Genomic DNA, 17,829 nt, shown 5'->3' on the forward strand with positions numbered 1-17,829 from the left:
ACATAGAAACATGCTGTAAGTGTTAGTTGCTATTATAATTATTTAGGCAGCTCCTTTATTAGAATCTTTGAACTGCTAGTATACATTCTCTGCATGGAACATAGAAACTTGAAAATATATACAGCATAAAGAAATCAGAACACTTATAAATTTCTTATGACCATCTATAAAATTCAAAAAATCAACAGTATTCAATTCTCATTGACCTTTTTATGTCCTGCCTCATCTCCCAAAAGAGTACTTTTGTAGGCAACAATAATACATATTTGCTGGAGAGTGAATGAGACACAGTGGATGCCTTTGTACTTATTGTGTTACCTTGGGCAAGTTCCTTGACCTTACTGAATTTTAGTTGTCCCATGTGTATAAAGGAGACAGTGACATAGCTATTTGTGGTTGTGAAGTAAGAAATGAGATAATTTGTATACGTTTTGGAACACTCTATGGGCACTAACTAATATGTAATCATAATATCTTGAATGTCTATTATGTGTCAGGCCTGGTGTTCGCTATTGGTGGTTTTAAAATTAAGTTTGAGGATATAATTGTTGGAGGTGTTCATGGTAGACATACTTTGGATTTGAGATTAGAGAATTATGTAGCATTATAGTGGCCTCTGAGAGTTGAAGGTCAAAATAAGATGAGATTTCAGGTGTGGAAGAGAATCACACCATTGGAAAGAATCATAGTGTGTATGGTTTATTTTTAAGAATTAATTATGTGATCCCATATAAGCCAGCTCAGCAGTACCAATTGGCATACATGTGCATATCGTATGTATAGTTTTAATGCTTTTAGAAATATTGCACAATTTGGAGCAGTGATGAGATGCCAGGTATTAGAGAGGTGATTAAGAAAAGCTAAAAATGGCTTAAAACTAAGGGGTGATTCTTAACCTGGGTTTTATCACTACTGCAAAGCATTTTCAACCCTTCCGAAAGGATGTCCTGCAATGTTGTAGGCAGGGTCCTGGAAAGCAGACTCCAAGATAGAGTTAAATGTGCAGGATGTTTACTAAGGAGAGTTCTTGGGACCAACCCCACAGAGGGACAGAGAGGGGAACAGGACTGGGCAGAGAGAGAAGGTGGGCTGCAGTTCAGGCCAGAGGATGAGGACAGCCTCTGCTGATCCTGCAGAAAGCTCTGCCACTAGAATGACCTTCAGAGAGTCCCACAAAGGGTTGAGATCTCAGGGCTTCCAGTCCGCTCTTGATCAGTTATTGAATTATTGGATGTGGATTATTCTAGGAAAGAGAGTGCATGAGGTAGTGCAGCTCTCTGCAGAAGAGACAGTTCTACAAGAGGCAAGAAGAACTTGAAGGGAGAATTGTGTCCACCAAGTGAAATCTACCAGAAGGGTAAAAAAAGTTAACAAAGATTGCGTATTCTCACTTATATGTGGGAGCTAAAAATTTTGATCACATGGAGATAGTAAAAAGATAGATAACAGAGACTGGGAAGGGTGAGTGAGTTGGGGGGAGAAAGGATGAAGAGAAGTAAATTAAAGGGTAGAAACATACAGCAAGATAGAAGGAGTAGATTAAGTGTTTGATAATAGAGTAGGGTGACCATACTTAACAAAAAGATACTGTACTCAGGCAATGGACACCCTAAATACTCTGACTCTATCACTGTGCATCGTATACATGTAACAGCATTTCTCATGTACCCTCTAAATTTGTACAAATTAAAAAAAATAACAACAGAAACTTCACGATGCCCCAGAGCAAATGTATCTAAACGGTCACCCCAGAATTGAATTAAAATTGTGTATATCTGCTAGGGAGAAAAGGCTTCACTCGATGTGGATCAGTTTTTTCAAAAAAAAAGCTGTGATCTATAAGGTTTTTAAACCCCTCACATTCTCCCCGGAAATAATAAGCAATCACCTACAAATCAGAGTTTCTCCCACCTGGACAGAAGCCCAGTTTGGGAGCATAGTTCTTGCATCTGACAATGATTTAATCCCCAGACAAATTTTTATACTTTGAACTTTTTATCATGGAAATTTTTTAAATGTGCACAAAATGGAGATAATTGTGTAACAAACCCCCATGTATGCATCATAGAACGTCAGCATTTTGCCTTTCTTGTTCCAGAGAAATTTTTAATAGCACAAAGCACAGCCTCCCGTGTTGATCGGAGACAGATCTGGAGGGATGTGTCCTCGGAGCGGGGTGAGATTTCACAATGTTTGAAGTTAGGAACATCTCTTAATAGCACTGACGTGAGTGCAGTTGAAGCTGTCAGAGCCACGGTTCTGGGAAGTGGCATGCTCACCCCCACAGTCCTCCGGAGTAATGCTGGGCCATATACTCGCATTTCCACTGTCCCAGCTTGCCTGCTGGGCCGTGAGAATTGGATTTGGACCTGGAATGTGTGCTGATGCCTGAGGCTATCTTAATGCTTCGTGGCACTCAAGAAGGCCATACTGGGCGTCTCAAAAAAGGTGCAGGGCATTTAACATATTTGCTTTAGTTTTGTAATTATGCTGTGTAACCTAGGATCCTCTTGGAAATTGTTGCACATGAAAGTGAGCTGTCCCGTCGTCCATGTTCTTGGCAAATTTTCAGCGCACTATAAAACGAAAATCAAAATTACTGTTGCAGAAAAGGAGTATCTTCAAAAACTCTTGCAGATAGTATCTAAAGCAGTGTTTGAAATCTACTAGAACCCTGTGACTTGAACATCTAAACTATCTTTTAAAGTTTGATTTGGGTTTTAATTGACGCATACATATTTATGGGGTATAATGTGGTATTCGACACGTATTCATTGTGTGATGATCAAATCAGAGTAATTAGCATATCCTTCACCTCAAATATTTGTCATTTCTTTGTGGTGAGAACATTAAAAATCCTCTCTTCTCGCTATTTGGAAATATGCAATACAATATTGTTGACTATAGTTATCCTATAGAGCAACTTCTAGAACAGAACTTTTTCCTCCTGAGTGCAACTTTGTACCTGTTGACCAGACTCTCTCCATCATCCCTCCCACGATCCCTGGACTCTGGTAACTGCTATTCTACCATTTCTGATTCCCTGCAACTTCATGGCCCCAGGTGGCTCTGCCAGAGCGTTCACGACGGCGTTCCAATCCTGTTGAGCTATGCCTCTATCCTCAGTGGAAATAGCCCCGGCGTTCCTAGGAGTGAATCAGCAGTCCGCTTTACCCCTTCAAATTGAGCAGGAATTTGTTGGTTGTTTGGCTCCGGAGCAGGTGGCGGCGGGGGCTGTGGCGGTTGCGTTTCCTCTTTGAGGTGGGGGCTCAGCTGTTTCCTTGGTCACGCGCCCCGGGTAAGTGCCTGGAGGAGGCAGAAGGCCAAGAATACAGCTGAGACTTGGGCTGCCGCCAACTCCCAGCAGCTGCTGCTCTGTTCTCTGAGCTGGAACCAACTCCGGGCTGCTATGTGGCCTGATCTGGCATTCAGGGAGGGGCTTCAGAGGAGTGTCACTTGCATACTCTGAGTGACTTAGCCCACCTGCTATTTTGTGTGTGTGTAACCTAATTCAAGTGAGACTTCTCCAACATTCAAATTACATGAAAAATTTTAGGTCACTGAAAGAAACGAACTTTTCGCTCCTTTGGAGGCCAATGAATTTGCAGATCTTAAAGGAATGATTTTAAAAGTTAAAGCTGAGTGGACCACCCTAACTCAGAATACATAAGTTTAACACAAGTGTGTCTTGGTTTATATTTATGTCTGTCTACATATGCACAAAAGCAAGTTGGAAAGAATACAGGACTAGAAGAACCGAGTCCTAGGTTTTATGTGGCCTTTATGTAGATAAGTATAAAGGACACCACTATTGCCCTCGGCCTAAGCTTTTTTTAAAAAAATAAGATAACAAGATCATAAACAGCCTAAGCTTTTTTTTTTAATATGATAACAAGATCATAAAACTCTCATGAAATTATAAGAGCTTGTTTTTGAAGTAAAAATTTAAAGTAAGTGGAAAGTTCTGAGCAAAGTGCTATACATGGACACTCTAAAAATATCTGCAGAATCAAAATGTGTACTTAGATAACACACACATACAGCCATGTATCTAGTTCTACATTGCAGTAGGTAATAGGTCTTTTCAAATGACTTTACCACTGAGTTGTTTTGTATAGTGTAAACATGCATTAGGAGGCAAGAGGTTATATCAAACATTCAGGATTTAGTCATTTCCTATATTTGAGAAACAAGAAAAGAATTCACTGGGTAAATATTGCATTTGTCCATGAAACCGTGCTCGTTTTCGAAAGCACTGCTGCAGATGAAGAGCCACTTAATGAACCCTATCCCATTTTTTAAAGAGTTAATACAACTTTCCCCTGGAGTCTGCTAGAGGGCAGGGCTGTACTCTAGTCGTCATTGTAATGCTGGTTCTCATCAGGGTATTTAGTTAGTGTATGCACAGTATGTGGAAGGCAGTAAAATGTATCCTGCTCATTAATGGTTTTCTAAAGGAAACATGACAGGATGTGTGTGTTGTTGTGGTTTCTAAAACACCCAGATCATTGCTCGCTGTATGGTGGCTCAACTGGCCTGTGCCCATCTCCTCAGAACCTCAACTCCAACCTTGCGGTTCAAACAATAGTGGTTGAAGTAGGAGCTGATTAAAAGTGGCAAACCTACTTGGGGGCTACTCAGTCAAGGAGATTAATAAATAGTATATACTGAGAATGCTCCCAATGAATATCTACGTTGTCGCTTATATACCCTTCCCTGAATCTAAGCCAACCAAGCACAAGGGAATTTAATTTCTTTACATGGAGTTATAGGGTATTCCCACAAACTGTTATTTTTTTCCTGATTTGTTTTTGTACTGGTTTCTTGTAGAGGGAAGCAAGCTTAGAACAAAATATTCCAGTCAGTGGCTCCACACAAAAGTATCCCTGAATTCTTAAGAAATTTTAGCCCAAGTCATGTTGCAAAATTATTCTTGACTTTGTTTATAATGATTTTGAGTTGTTTTGACTTTGATATTTATTCCAAGTACAAAGCATATTTTATGATAATGTAAATGTTTATTTAATAAATCTTGACATTCTTTGGTGTTATTCAACTAGTTTTAAAATTTTTATTAAATTATTTGGTTGTGTGTAGGTGTAGGGTTTTTATTTTAGTTTGTCTTTGACATTAATTTCAAACATGCCTTTTTATAGACTAAATTCCTTTTATTGCACATTTTATTAAATGTACTTCTTCTTAATTTTAGCTTTATTAACAATTTTTCCCTTGTCTTTACTTTTCTATTTTTTAATGAAATGGGTAATTATATTTCAACCACAAACCTGTTTTCGAGTGTGATTAATACTGCAAACAGGCATCCAAATTAATTCATTATTTTCTATCTCTTCTCAGTCTTTATATTTACTTGTCTGAATATAAAAGTAAACAGGTTTTTTTGAGATTTGGAAAGGTTAGAATAAACATGCAGCCTCAACTAACCCCTGCGGTTCTCTCCACCTGAATTACCACTGGCATCACTATGGCATGTCTTTAGTATTTATTGCCGGGCATGTAGTAACTATTATCCTCACTCATTTCGAAAGCCTATGGATAAAATTGAAGCCCCAGAACCAACCTATCAGAATTTAGGCTCTGCCTCACCCCTAGAGTGAAATATTTGATATGCTTCATATATCTATGACTCAGCCTCCTCCACTCTAAAATGTGACTCTTCAAGGGCTAGTCCTATTATACTATATTCTTTAATCAAAATACTGTCAGGCACAGAGTGAGTCTCCAATAAGTATATTAAAATTGTTCTAAATTGATACTATTTATATTAACATTTAACTTAATTTTTATTCAAAATCTCAAGCTATGTCATAGTAAAACTAGTTTTATTTAGCAATGTGATTTGTGGCAGTGATAATGATAATGGGGAACTAATTTAAGAATGAAACCACATTCATTTTGCATTGTGATTAGGTGTTATAATCTCATGACTAGCTAAATTTATGTTTTAATTCATTAAATAAGTAATTCATCAAGTTATTATTGAATTCCAAGCATTCTACTAGATGTTTTAGTACCATATTCCTCATTTTAAAATAACTTATGTGAGAGAGGAATAAGTCACTTACAGATTCTTCTCAAAGAAGCAGCAATCTTTTTGTATTGACCCTTGGAGTTGGACTCTATTTGCAGCTTTGATCACTTCTTACTATATTTGAGAGAGATGCTAGATTAAAAGAAGAGAAAAATATATGTAACAGTCCTTCTAGTTAATTAAAAGGAAATGTAATCTAGTCTTAAATTGGATCGTAATGCATGACAAGTTAATTTATAATGAAATTTTGCAATGATATTGATGCAGTATCACTCCAAAATACTGCACTTTGGAAGTCAGGAAGTCTTGAAGATCACCTGCAGTAATTTTTTTCAAGAAGAAGAAGAAGAAGAAGAGGAAGAAGAGGAAGAAGAGGAAGAAGAAGAAGAAGAACAAGAAGAACAAGAAGAAGAAGAGGAAGAGGAAGAGGAAGGGGAAGGGGAAGAGGAAGAAGAAGAAGAAGAGGAACAGGAAGAGGAAGAAGAAGAAGAGGAAGAAGGAGAAGGAGAAGGAGAAGGAGAAGAAACTCATAAAGTAAGTGAGAACACAAATTTCCCTCTCAGGAAATTTACAATGTCCCTCCCTCAGAAATTTCTTGCTACTATTTATTGTAAAGTAACATCTCTGACTTTGTTCTTCTCCATTTTGGGAAAATAATAGTCCTAAATATAAAAGTGTAAATTTTTGGAAGTATATATTTTTTAGTAAATTAAAATAAAATGGAAACCTAAAAAAAACAGAGCATTTTTAGTACTTAGATGGGCAGCATTTCTTTTCAGTTGTGCAGCATCACCTTAAGTGTGGCATCTCGGGGAGCCTAGTGGATTTCCAGTAGGGCAAATAGTCAACGTGTTCCACTGGCTGGCATGCTATCTTCTCCTTGCTCCTGCTGGAGTCTCTGAAGTGTACAGCAATCATGGCCCGATCTGGAATTGGCATCTATGGGTATGCCCAAGCCCCATATGAGTGGTCAGGCCACAGAGTTGCCAGCAGAGGGCTAGTGCTCCCAGAACTGAAAACAGAGTCTACCAGGATATAAGGATGGTTCTGAACCACACAGGATTTTAGATACCTGGGATCTGCCATTTTTACATTTGCAAATTGACAAGAATCAAATTACACAAATTATATATGGGCACACATAAACATTTAAAATTAGGATACTAATAATGCCTGTGAGACTGACTAAAAGTAGTCATTTATGTAAATATGCTTAGACTTCTTTGGTACTTGGAGATTCAAATTTCTTCTCTTGTCATCAGGCAGATATGTTTTGAGATGCAACAGGATCTCATTGTGTTCTTTACTTTCTTTATATCTCTTTGTCTACTGAAAATATGTAATTTTTGAGGTGTAGAACACATTTTTCTATTTATCAGACTTTATCAAATACAGGGAAATGCTATTCCTAATATTATACTTATCTATAATTATGAGCAGTCCTCTCTCCTAGGTGCTAGCAATGAAGAATAAATGACCCATTTTGTTTTCACAGTTTTACATTTATTTGTGAAAATTAAATTTTGCTGCGATCTTCATCATATTAATACAGTCCTCCAAATATTTCATATTCCACTTTCATATATTTGCAGGAGAGTTTTTGACAGTCGGGCCGGCCGGCATTCCTTCCTTCCTTCCTTCCTTCCTTCCTTTCTTCCTTCCTTCTTTCCTTCCTAATTATCATTATGAGCGCAGAAAGGTAATAATTTCTCCCAGTGCATAAGATTTTTCCCAAAGTTTAGGCCTTAGACTTTATTAAGGAGACTATTCAACAAAAAAAGATTCCAGTTCTGGCAGTACCTTGCTATATGTTACAAATGCAACTACTGGCTTCTCCTTTCTTACCTACGTTTAAAATCTTGAAGGTTTCACAAATAAGCTCACAGCTCAGAAGCTGAGTATTTCATATTACATGAGATTGACAGATAGTTCATTTCTGTGATATATCAAAGCATAATTTTGATTCTTTGCTGGATAATTTTACCCTGGCAATTCCACATCCATAGTTTGGATGTACACTCTTGTAAACATTCAAAACCACACTTTCTTACGTTCCTATTCTTTTGTGTAATGCCAGATTTTCAGCCTCCCTTTCAGGAATCAGATTGTTTCATTTGTCATAGGAATGCCACATCCCATTTTTTTTTCAAGTGCAAGGTTAAACATTAGAGACATCCAAGAGGGTGGGTTAACTTCACGTCTTCCTTTCTGAAATGCCAGTTTGCACTATGTGTACCAACAGTTTTCTTCTACTGTAGTGTCTGTAAAGTACACTTTAAGACTATTTTGTGTGCCCATAACAACCATGTACAAAACTAATTACCCCTTCCAGGCACTTAGCTTAGGCATTGTAGAATCCGTGAATAAAATCCCCAAATCTTCAACTTCATCATCAGGAAACCCCAGGGAGTTTCTGAGCACAATTTAACCCTTTTTCTTCATGAGTTCAGATTGACTGTGTTCCTCCCAAATATCAGTAGTTTCTGCTAGTTCCTTCATTTGGCATGGTTTAAGAATCTGCTTTTTCCTCTTTCTTTAGTAACAGGTAATGATAGCAAGTTCTAATAATTCACAGAGATTATACCAGCATTTATTTTTTATAAGATCATTGAAAAGTATTAAATATTTTGAAACATGAAGATGACAAAAAAGCAAAAACCCAATTTCTTTGACTCTGGCTTGCTAGGATTGAAGGGTCTTATTGTCAGGTTTGTGCAGGGAACGCCCAAGTAGGAGAGTCCATCATGCAGAAGATGTTCACCTGAAAATGGTTTTAGTCTTGAATGTAACTGACTCTTTCACTTCTCCTTCAAAGAAGAATGTTTTGTTTAAAAAGAAAAAAGAGGAACATCAGATAAAGTCAGGCTTACAGCAGGCAGGGGTTACGGGGAGGTTGACATCATCGGGCCATGCCAGCCTTTTCAGGTAGAGCATGTTCATGTGATCGTAGTTCTCACATTCAATGATGATAGGCAGGCCAACCTCAAACTGCAGCCCTACTCTTACAAATGACCAACCACATGGTCTCTTTCGGTTATTCTCAAACAGGGCATCTGGAGTCCAATCAGCATTGCCACAGATGGCCCCAGAGCCTGAGTGCTGCCTGTGCCTGACACAAACAAACACACACCAATTCAGATAGTTTAAGTGGAAACGTACCTTCTGGCTAAGCCGTGGACACACTGAAAAAAAAAGAACCGCAGATTCTGCTGCATCGATGTGTTGTGAGGTTCCTGAAAATGTTTTCCTCCCAGGAATGTATTCATTTATCCTTTCAGCAAGCTGGTATCAACAGTGCTCCTGCTCTGCACTAAACAACAGTTGGAAGATACGCTGGCCTGAAGGCTGTCTCTGTCCAAGGAACTTAGAGTCTATGGCCGGCATTCTTCATCTAGAACATTTATTCAAAATGCTAGTGTTTAAAGCATGGCCCCAAACACAAGTCACACCCTTGATGGCTTAGAAATAAAGGCTTTGAGACACTCTTTTGCATATTTATTTTCATATACGGTACACTTGTTGTACCAGAGTCTCCGTAAGTCCTCTCTCCGAAGGTACATAGCTCCGTTCACTCTCCTGGCTGCTTTTCTTGTCTCCTAGGGAAAGAGACATCACATGAAACACTTCTGCAACACGTTCTTCAGCACTTGAGGTCCTGAATATGGACCTTTTTTCTGCAGTACATTCACACCCATTCTCAGGTAGTTTTGTTGTTAACCTCTTGCATTTTCCATTTAAACACACCAAAAGATATTTAACTGTGGTGAGGAAAAATTCCAACACAATGTTGCTACCAATATAAATGCCAATGTCAAATGAATTATTTTATATTTCAAGTTCACCTATTTTCAGAAAGTCTGGGGAGAGTCAGAATTATTTCTTGAACACTTACATTTTTTCTAGCAAATATGTTGATCTCAACACAGCACTTTTTTGTTTTCATGACTGTTTTCAGTGGTGTTAGTAGGTAATTTTATGTAACACTATATTAGGAAGTATAGAGAAAGGAACAAACAGGGAGAAAAAACAAAAGACCCCAGCATTTAAGAAGAGGCAGAACAGGCACATGTGATGAGAATATATTATCTTCCACTTTGTAATAGGAACGCCATTGCCCCTGTGTGGCACTTCCTCTTAAGGGGAGAAATGACATTTCGATGAGGAAGCTGTTAAAGTAATAAGCACTCGGAGGAAACCTCATGCAACACTGAAAGAAGTCAAGTGTGGAAGAAAGAAAAGACATTGCTTTTATCTAGTTTTTTTGTCACCTAGCAATATAAGTGAGGCCTAGATGTTTGGCCAGTTTAATTATGATAAATCATGCAATTAATGATGCCATCATTTTCTCAGAACTAGAAAGCACCAAGAGCCTGAAGAAACTCATCCGCATGTGCATCATCAGTTCAAAGTTTCAGCACTCTCCTTTTATCTTTAATGAGAATATCTTTTCGTTTGTCTCTATTTTTCCTTACTTACATTCTTTAGTTTCCTTAACATAGATTTTCAAAATTAGCTTTCAAGAAGACATTGAGAAACCCCTAAGTTTAATGTTAGCAATGGAATATGGGTTTATTATATGCTTCAGTCCTCTGGGTTGCTTTGCTCTCAAATCCCTTTGTCTGCTGACTTCTGTAATTAATTTCATAGCTGCTTCCCAGCAAGCGCCATCTCTTTCCTTTCCCCAGTATCCTATCCAGAAGGCCACAAAATATTGTGCACAGTAGGAGACCAGTCAATATGCCTCGCTCTCTTTGAATGGACTGGCCCACTATCACAGAGCTTAGCCAGACCAAAACCTTCATGAGACCCAAACATCCAGAAACATGTCCTGGTTTTACTTTCAGGTACCTTCTAGTGACTGTTGGTTTAGTTTAAGAAAAAACGTTATTGCCACATTAGTTTTCATAGGTCTTCGCATGATTAGATATCTTGGCCGTCAGGTGGAGGATGCAGAAACACAGCGAAGTCACACAGCCATTACTGATTAGAATCCAGGTAGGGCTTTAAGCCTCTTTTCATTCACTGAGTCAGCAAATCCTATTATGTGCCAGGCACTATTCTTAGTATTGGGGTTAATATAGAGATACACAAAATAGGCAAAACCCCCATGATTGTGGAGTTTACACAATGGTGGGAAGAGAATCTTTTTACTACTTTGTTCAAATTTTGAGCTTTGTTAAGGAATGATCCATCTGCTTTTTCTAAGACCTGGGGAATCCAGTGATTGAACAAGCCATCAGCCAGCCAACTTAACACTAAAGAGATAGGACAGGCAGACAGCTTGCTGTCTTCCCTGTTGTAGGCTAGCAATGAATAAATGTGTTTGATGTGAGGATAATATGTAATAATCTGTGTAGAAGACTCAGTCAAAAATTACTCCTGTAGTACTCAGTAAAAGGTAGTTGTAATAATATATATAATCATCTGTGTAGAATTATTAATAGATGTAATAATGCATGTAAAAACCTCAGTCAAAAAATACCCGTGTAGTACTCAATAAAATGTAGTTGTTTCATTGGTGAGGTGGTTGAATCTTGGAGAAAGAGAATGCTGTTAAGAGGTTAACACAAAACTATAGCTCAGAGCTGCCCTACATAACTGGAAACTCCCTTTGTTCCTGTGTCTTCTGAAATTCCATAAGCTATACTTAGGATGGCAGCATACATCCGTTTTGGTTAATCTCTCTCTGCCCTCTCTCCCTCCCTTTTGGAAGTGGAGTACACCTCCTGTGACCATAGCTTCTGGGTTCATAGATCCTTTATGCTCACATTTTGGCTTTTAGTTTTGGGGACTTGCCCCCTTTCATTCTTTTGCGCCCTTAGAAAATCCTTTCATTCATTTTGCTGTTAGGGAGGGAGCTGAGGTCATAGATGGGCAATTTAAACTTCTATGTTGATTCCTTTTTAAAAGGTTTGGGAGTGATGACTTTGGTAATAATAAATCTGAAAAGGCAATATTAAGGCATGAAACAGTCATTTATGGTACAAAATACAAAGTATTGACATAAAACAAAGATGTCATAGCAATGGAAACATCTTATTTTCCCTAATGTATATGTAGGAGTAAACATGACTTTTACGGACATTTCAAAAATCAGACAAAATAACAACTTAGCAATTTTTATTTGCTTGTATTCATTTTACCTAAATGTCTCTTCCTTTTTGCTTTCTTTGAGAAAGGTTTTAATAACTCAAACACTTAGCTCCCATTTTGGCACCTCTAACTGCATCACATTTGTTATTTCATTGTTTTTGAAATGACAGATGCTTCTTTCACATCTTGTAGGAATGAAGAAGAAAAGAGTTCATGTCAGATATAATGATTACTATTAAAATTAGTATTTCTCCTCATTTATTAAAAATGCCTTTTTTCTTTGTGTTGAATTTTATATTTTTGAATCCTTTAAGCCAGAATTGAAGATATGCACTTTATGAAAAATTATTGTTTCATTAGAGAGTGTCTCCAATAGAAATAACTGAAAATAAATAATGAATTGTTTTCTTGACATCCAGATAAAGAAGAAACTTTTAAATATTTTATTAAATTGAATTGAACTGGATGTAGAATGCAGAATTTCCAGTACCAGTTAGATTAATAATGCCCAAACAAGAGTATCATCATTTCAGAGGATCATTTCCAGTTCTCATCCCTGAAATAGTACTGCTTGATATAGGAGATCACAGAATAGTGATAGCGAGAGAAATATCTAGGATAAGTGTGTAACTCACTGAAATTCCTGGAAGATCTGACTACTTAAGAACATTTTTGCCTTAGAAAAGTTATATGGTATCATTATCCACAAGATCCTAACAGAATTATTTAAGTACCTGGGAAATTTGTTCCAGTTACACTAGGAATGATGAGGCTATTGCTCAAGTCTGAGATCCTGGCTTGTTGCTTGAAGATTAAGGAGACAGTCTTTTTGAAAGGTTACCCATGTTTCAGCACCAGTATGGATTATAATTAGTTGTTCCACATTAAAACATTATCATGCCTACCTACAAACCCTGGGTACACTTTATCTGGGAATAATGCAGGCATGTGATTTTCTGTGCGGCTTTTGGAAAGTTGGACACTATGAGTTCTAGGTGTGGAAGGAGGAAATTGGGCATTCTGATAGCTATGAAACATGGGCCTTAAGGATTTTCAAAAAGAGAAACTGAGCATAAGGATTTAGAAACCCAAATGTGTCCATGTGATTTGGGGGATAAATCCAAGAAAGAGACACACATACCATCATCAGATGATATGCTCAGGTCATTTCTGTGCAGTATTTGTAGGCTCGTTCACAAGGAGAAAAGAGAGTGGTCCAGTGAAAAACAATGTGTGGGTCTCTCTTGCGACGTACTGGGAATTAATTGCATAGATTAGGTAAACTTGCCCTTTATTTCTAATAGAACCATCACTAGAGGAACACAGGTTATTGAAAAGAGCTCTGACATCCAGTCAAAATGACTATGTTACCTGAACCAACTCTGCTTGTAGATAAGTCTGGTTCTAGATCTTGTCCAAGTCATTGAATTTAATGTCAGTTAGACTAACTAATTTCAAGCTTCTTTGCAGCTCTGTGGTTTTCTGGATATTTGCACTTTTTTTTTTTTTTAAGTTTGCATCATGCTGGAGGTTGATGACATCACCTTGCATATGGATAAATTATGCCAGACTCTTAATAGAATGATGTTGGAAATGTAAGATGGCGATTTGCCTGTATGGGTTATGGAAGTTTAGGCCATTTAAAAATCTTTGGACTGGTCTCAATGGTCACACACTCAAACTAAAACTAACCTTGATGCTGTCAGATTCTTGGCTTATTTTCTAACATGGAATCAGAGCCTTTGGCTTCATTCTCTGTGACATTGATTTTGGTCAAAAATCCCTTCTTATCTGTAGCAAAAATATGCACAAACTGGGCCAGTCTTGTGACAAGGCTGCCCATCAGGTATTGCATTCCATCCAGCTCTCTCATTCAGATTATTGACATCCTGATGTTTGTATTGTACCAGGACCGTATCCAGGGTAAGCTTTGGGAAAAAAAATTATAGAGTTGTCTTCTTCAGTGAAGTTTGATGTCTGTTACCCTTTGTTGGTGAAAGCACATTGGCTGTACATGCATTGATTCTGGTGAAGGTGCAGGTGTTCTCTGAACATTGTATTTTCTCTATCTAACCTTTTTATTCTTGCCATGTCCACACTGGATACATAAATAGCAATGTATGTCACCAGGTACTGCTAAGATGATGATGATGATGATGATGATGATGATAGCATTTAGTAGGTACCGGTGTGAGTCGAGTTACATCCAAAGAACTAGTCTGTATACATATGTGTCATCAATTCATCAATATGTCAGAGGAAATTTTGTAAAGCAGAATTCCAATTTCCCTTCTTATAGTATCATTTTCTGCCTTTGATCTGTATGTCTGTATATTAATTTGCTTATTTTTAAATTTATATTCAGTAAGAAAAAATATTTTTAAATGTGAGATTGTGTTAGTTCACCTGAATGACATGTCACAGTGTAGAACATTCTTGCTCATAGCGGAAGATTAGTAAAGACTTGTTATACAAATAAAGAAATAAAACACTGGCACAAGGCCTTTCTTCAGGTGTTTTTATTGACAACAGACCTTCCTTAGTTTTAATGGCGTTCATGATTATTATGGTGCTACTCTGTGCAGAGCTTTGGCATCAGTTCCTTCCACTTTTGGCATTCTGCTAAAAGTTGATCTTGGTTATGTTTGATCCAGGTTACCACAGTTAAAAAAGGAAATGTGAGATCCCATATTTAACCTTCTACATGTTTATAAAGTGTCAGGCTCTTATGTTAAAGTTTAAGCAAGGATATTCCTTAAAACATTTATATTCCCCAAAATCTTAACCAGAAAATTTATTTTCTTAAATGTCCGCCTCTGTTCTTCCAATAAAAAGGTTTTCTGACAATTTTGGCATTTTCATGATGGCTCAAGAACCTTACAGAATGCCTGCACATGAGGTTGACCATAAAGAGTTTAATTAAAGGGTAAAGCTCCTGGTTGAGTGTTTCTTATGCACTACTGAATGATTACATTTTGGGAGGCTAATTAGTGTGAAAATTTCTCATTGATATTTTTGGTCACCTTGGAAAAATTTCAGACTTGCTAAAGATATTAGTATGTACGTTCTATTCATGGCATTGTTGTTCTTATTTTTGAAATGATTACGTCCCAATTACTTTTTTTTTCTTGCTTTAAACTTAATTTTAAGGGTTCAAAATCTTTCTTAAACTTTAACAGAATAGTTGTTTTGAGAATGGGTTATATGCTTGGCTTATATAGTCTTACAATATTTATATATCTTATGTGACAATTTGATAAATCAATAACCACCTCAATATACAAGTGGCTTTCATTTACAGAACCATGCCCAGCTTAAAAAGAAGAAGCAGTACATATTGGCAAAACATTTCAATTTCAATAAGTAAATCTTGACTGTGTTGTTTCATCATAAAGCACCCATGCTAATTTGGGTTAGTATTAGTCTTTCTCTTGTTAATTTTTTAGCACAAGTATTGTGAAGAAAGTGGCTAATAGAGTGACACTCCCAAATTATTGATAACAATTTAACTTTAATTTCCCTTTCATTGGTGAACTATTTTATTGCTGAAATTTGAATCAAATCTGACCTTTCTTTCCCAACTGGTAGCACAGTGATTAATACACACACAACATACACACACACACACACACACACACAGAGCACATATCTATTTTGACAGTGATGATAAAAGACAGCATATTTGGTGCTTTTCATTTTGCCTTTCTTCTCTCTACCTTTCTTGCTCAAATCTACAATCCGAATCATTACAGTGTTCAACTCTAAAGCAAACTAAAGAAATAAGAAACAGCATGAATATAAAGTGAGATAGCAATTATTTTACTTGCTTTCTTCATGGTAAATAGTTTACAGCATTGTTGATTAATTTTCTGTAGCTTAATTTGCAAACTATTGACAGCATTTACTAAATACTACCCACAAAATTATGTTTAAAATAGTATTTCCACTAAAAAAAGCTACAGTAACTTTTATTTTGTGCATTTGTATATAGTCTCGTCTTTCTCCTTCCATCCTTCAAACTGTGACAGTTGAAATTTGGCCAGAATATTTATTAGCTAAATGTTGAAGAAAAGATATTTGTTAAAAATAGTTTGGGTTATTTGCAGAAATGAAAGAAATTGAAACAGATCAAGATTAAATGGCAGTGGACGAGTCCGGTTAGTTTGGTGAACAGAAAGCTGAAGTAGGGTTGATTTCCTGGCACTGCTTTCTCAGCAAAGAGAACAATTTTAATCAGTTACAAAAATATTTGTGATCCATATGTTCCTCTCTGCTCATTCCCATATGCCCATATTCTCTTTTATCTTGGTAGATGATGACTTTATGATTCAGGCATGCAAGAATAATACCTCACTGACTTTAGAGCTTGGTGCTATTTCAAAACGTGTCCTGGTAATTACGCACACACATATATCCAGGCTGTCCCCGCTTTGAGTTAGTTATGTGAATATCAGTTTGTTCTTTCTCTCTTCCTGGAAGGAATTATATCTTGCATCCTCCTACTGAGGCTGGAATAATGCATCTAAGACTTAGTTTTGGAAATTACATTGCTGTTCACCTGCTAAGTGAACTGTACAAATATGAGGGTCTTAAAGAGAAATCAAGAGTTGCCATGATCCTTGAGAACGTCATTCAACTTGGGAAAAGTAAAACAGAATCCAGAATGCATTTCATAACCATCACTGATGCTTGTGCTAAGACATATTAGATAACGGGCTTCTTAGTTAAATAGATTCTAATGTTTAAGACATGATGATTTCTATTTAATATTGAGTATTAGTTATAGTAGCTATGGTGAAACTGATCAAAATTGAAAAATTAAAATTACTATTGATTAGCAATCCAGTTTTGTCGTAAATGCATGTCTAGCTCTCAAAAGCCATATAATTTCCAAAAATGAAAGAAACATAGTTTAAAGTCTAATCATCCATCTTCATAAAACATGAATAAATCCAGAAACTATTGACTGTACAAGTGATTGAATTTTCAACAGTTGTTTTCCCTTTGCACAACAAATGGCTTTGTAACCCAATATGTTATTAATATAGCCACAGTAAAATCCTGTAAGGAACCAGCTGTGCTCGTTTAAACTTGGGAGAAGAGGGTAGCAAGGAGGAGGGAGAGAGGGTTTCTAACCTTCAAACTAAATAACTGGGATGCATTTAGTGTTTTCATAGACAGGCATATGTTGGAAGAGGTGTGCATGCTGTTGGATTTAGCTGTTGTGCACCAGAGTAGAGTTATAGGGAAAAGGAAGAGATGCAGCTTGATTTGGGCAAATATTATTAGGAGCACGTCTCTGTGTTTGCATTCAAGCTGTCTTTGCCGCTGCTCCTGTAGGAGTTGTGAGAAAGAGAAAGTGCACATTATAGCATGGATTGTTTTCAACAGGCTTGAAGTTTGCAAATCTGTTGAATCCCTCTGTCAATGTTTCTTCGCTGTCAAACAGAATGCCCAGCTGGCAGTGGCAATCCCGATGGGGAGGGAGGGCTATGGATAGATTGTGTTCACCCTGCAACAAGAATATTAGGCATTCTTCTTCCCAAACTATAAATGGAGAGAAAAGAGCTTTCTCAGCCATGCCATTATAAAAGTTTTCTTCTTTCTTTCTTTTTTTTTTAACTTTCATAGAGAATGTTTCATTTAATCAAAACCTTTCAGTACACTTTATTCAGGTAACTTTCATA

General features: G+C 37.0%; 1 protein-coding gene across 4 annotated transcripts in view; it reads left to right on the forward strand.

The window, feature by feature from the left end:
• The window catches only part of ARPP21 (cAMP-regulated phosphoprotein, 21kDa), a 157,816-nt gene that overhangs the window by 22,751 nt on the left and 117,236 nt on the right, over positions 1-17,829 (forward strand). The window contains exon 1 of one of the 4 annotated variants that reach the window (XM_011961574.1): positions 17,298-17,323. The exons of the other annotated variants lie outside the window; for them this stretch is intronic. The gene's annotated coding sequence lies outside the window, so the exon portion shown is untranslated. Of the gene's footprint in view, positions 1-17,297; positions 17,324-17,829 lie in introns of those variants that run through there. 4 annotated transcript variants of the gene reach the window in all.

This window comes from Colobus angolensis, unplaced genomic scaffold (genome assembly GCF_000951035.1).
Source record: "Colobus angolensis palliatus isolate OR3802 unplaced genomic scaffold, Cang.pa_1.0 Scaffold56, whole genome shotgun sequence".
NCBI classification, from domain to species: Eukaryota; Metazoa; Chordata; class Mammalia; order Primates; family Cercopithecidae; genus Colobus; species Colobus angolensis.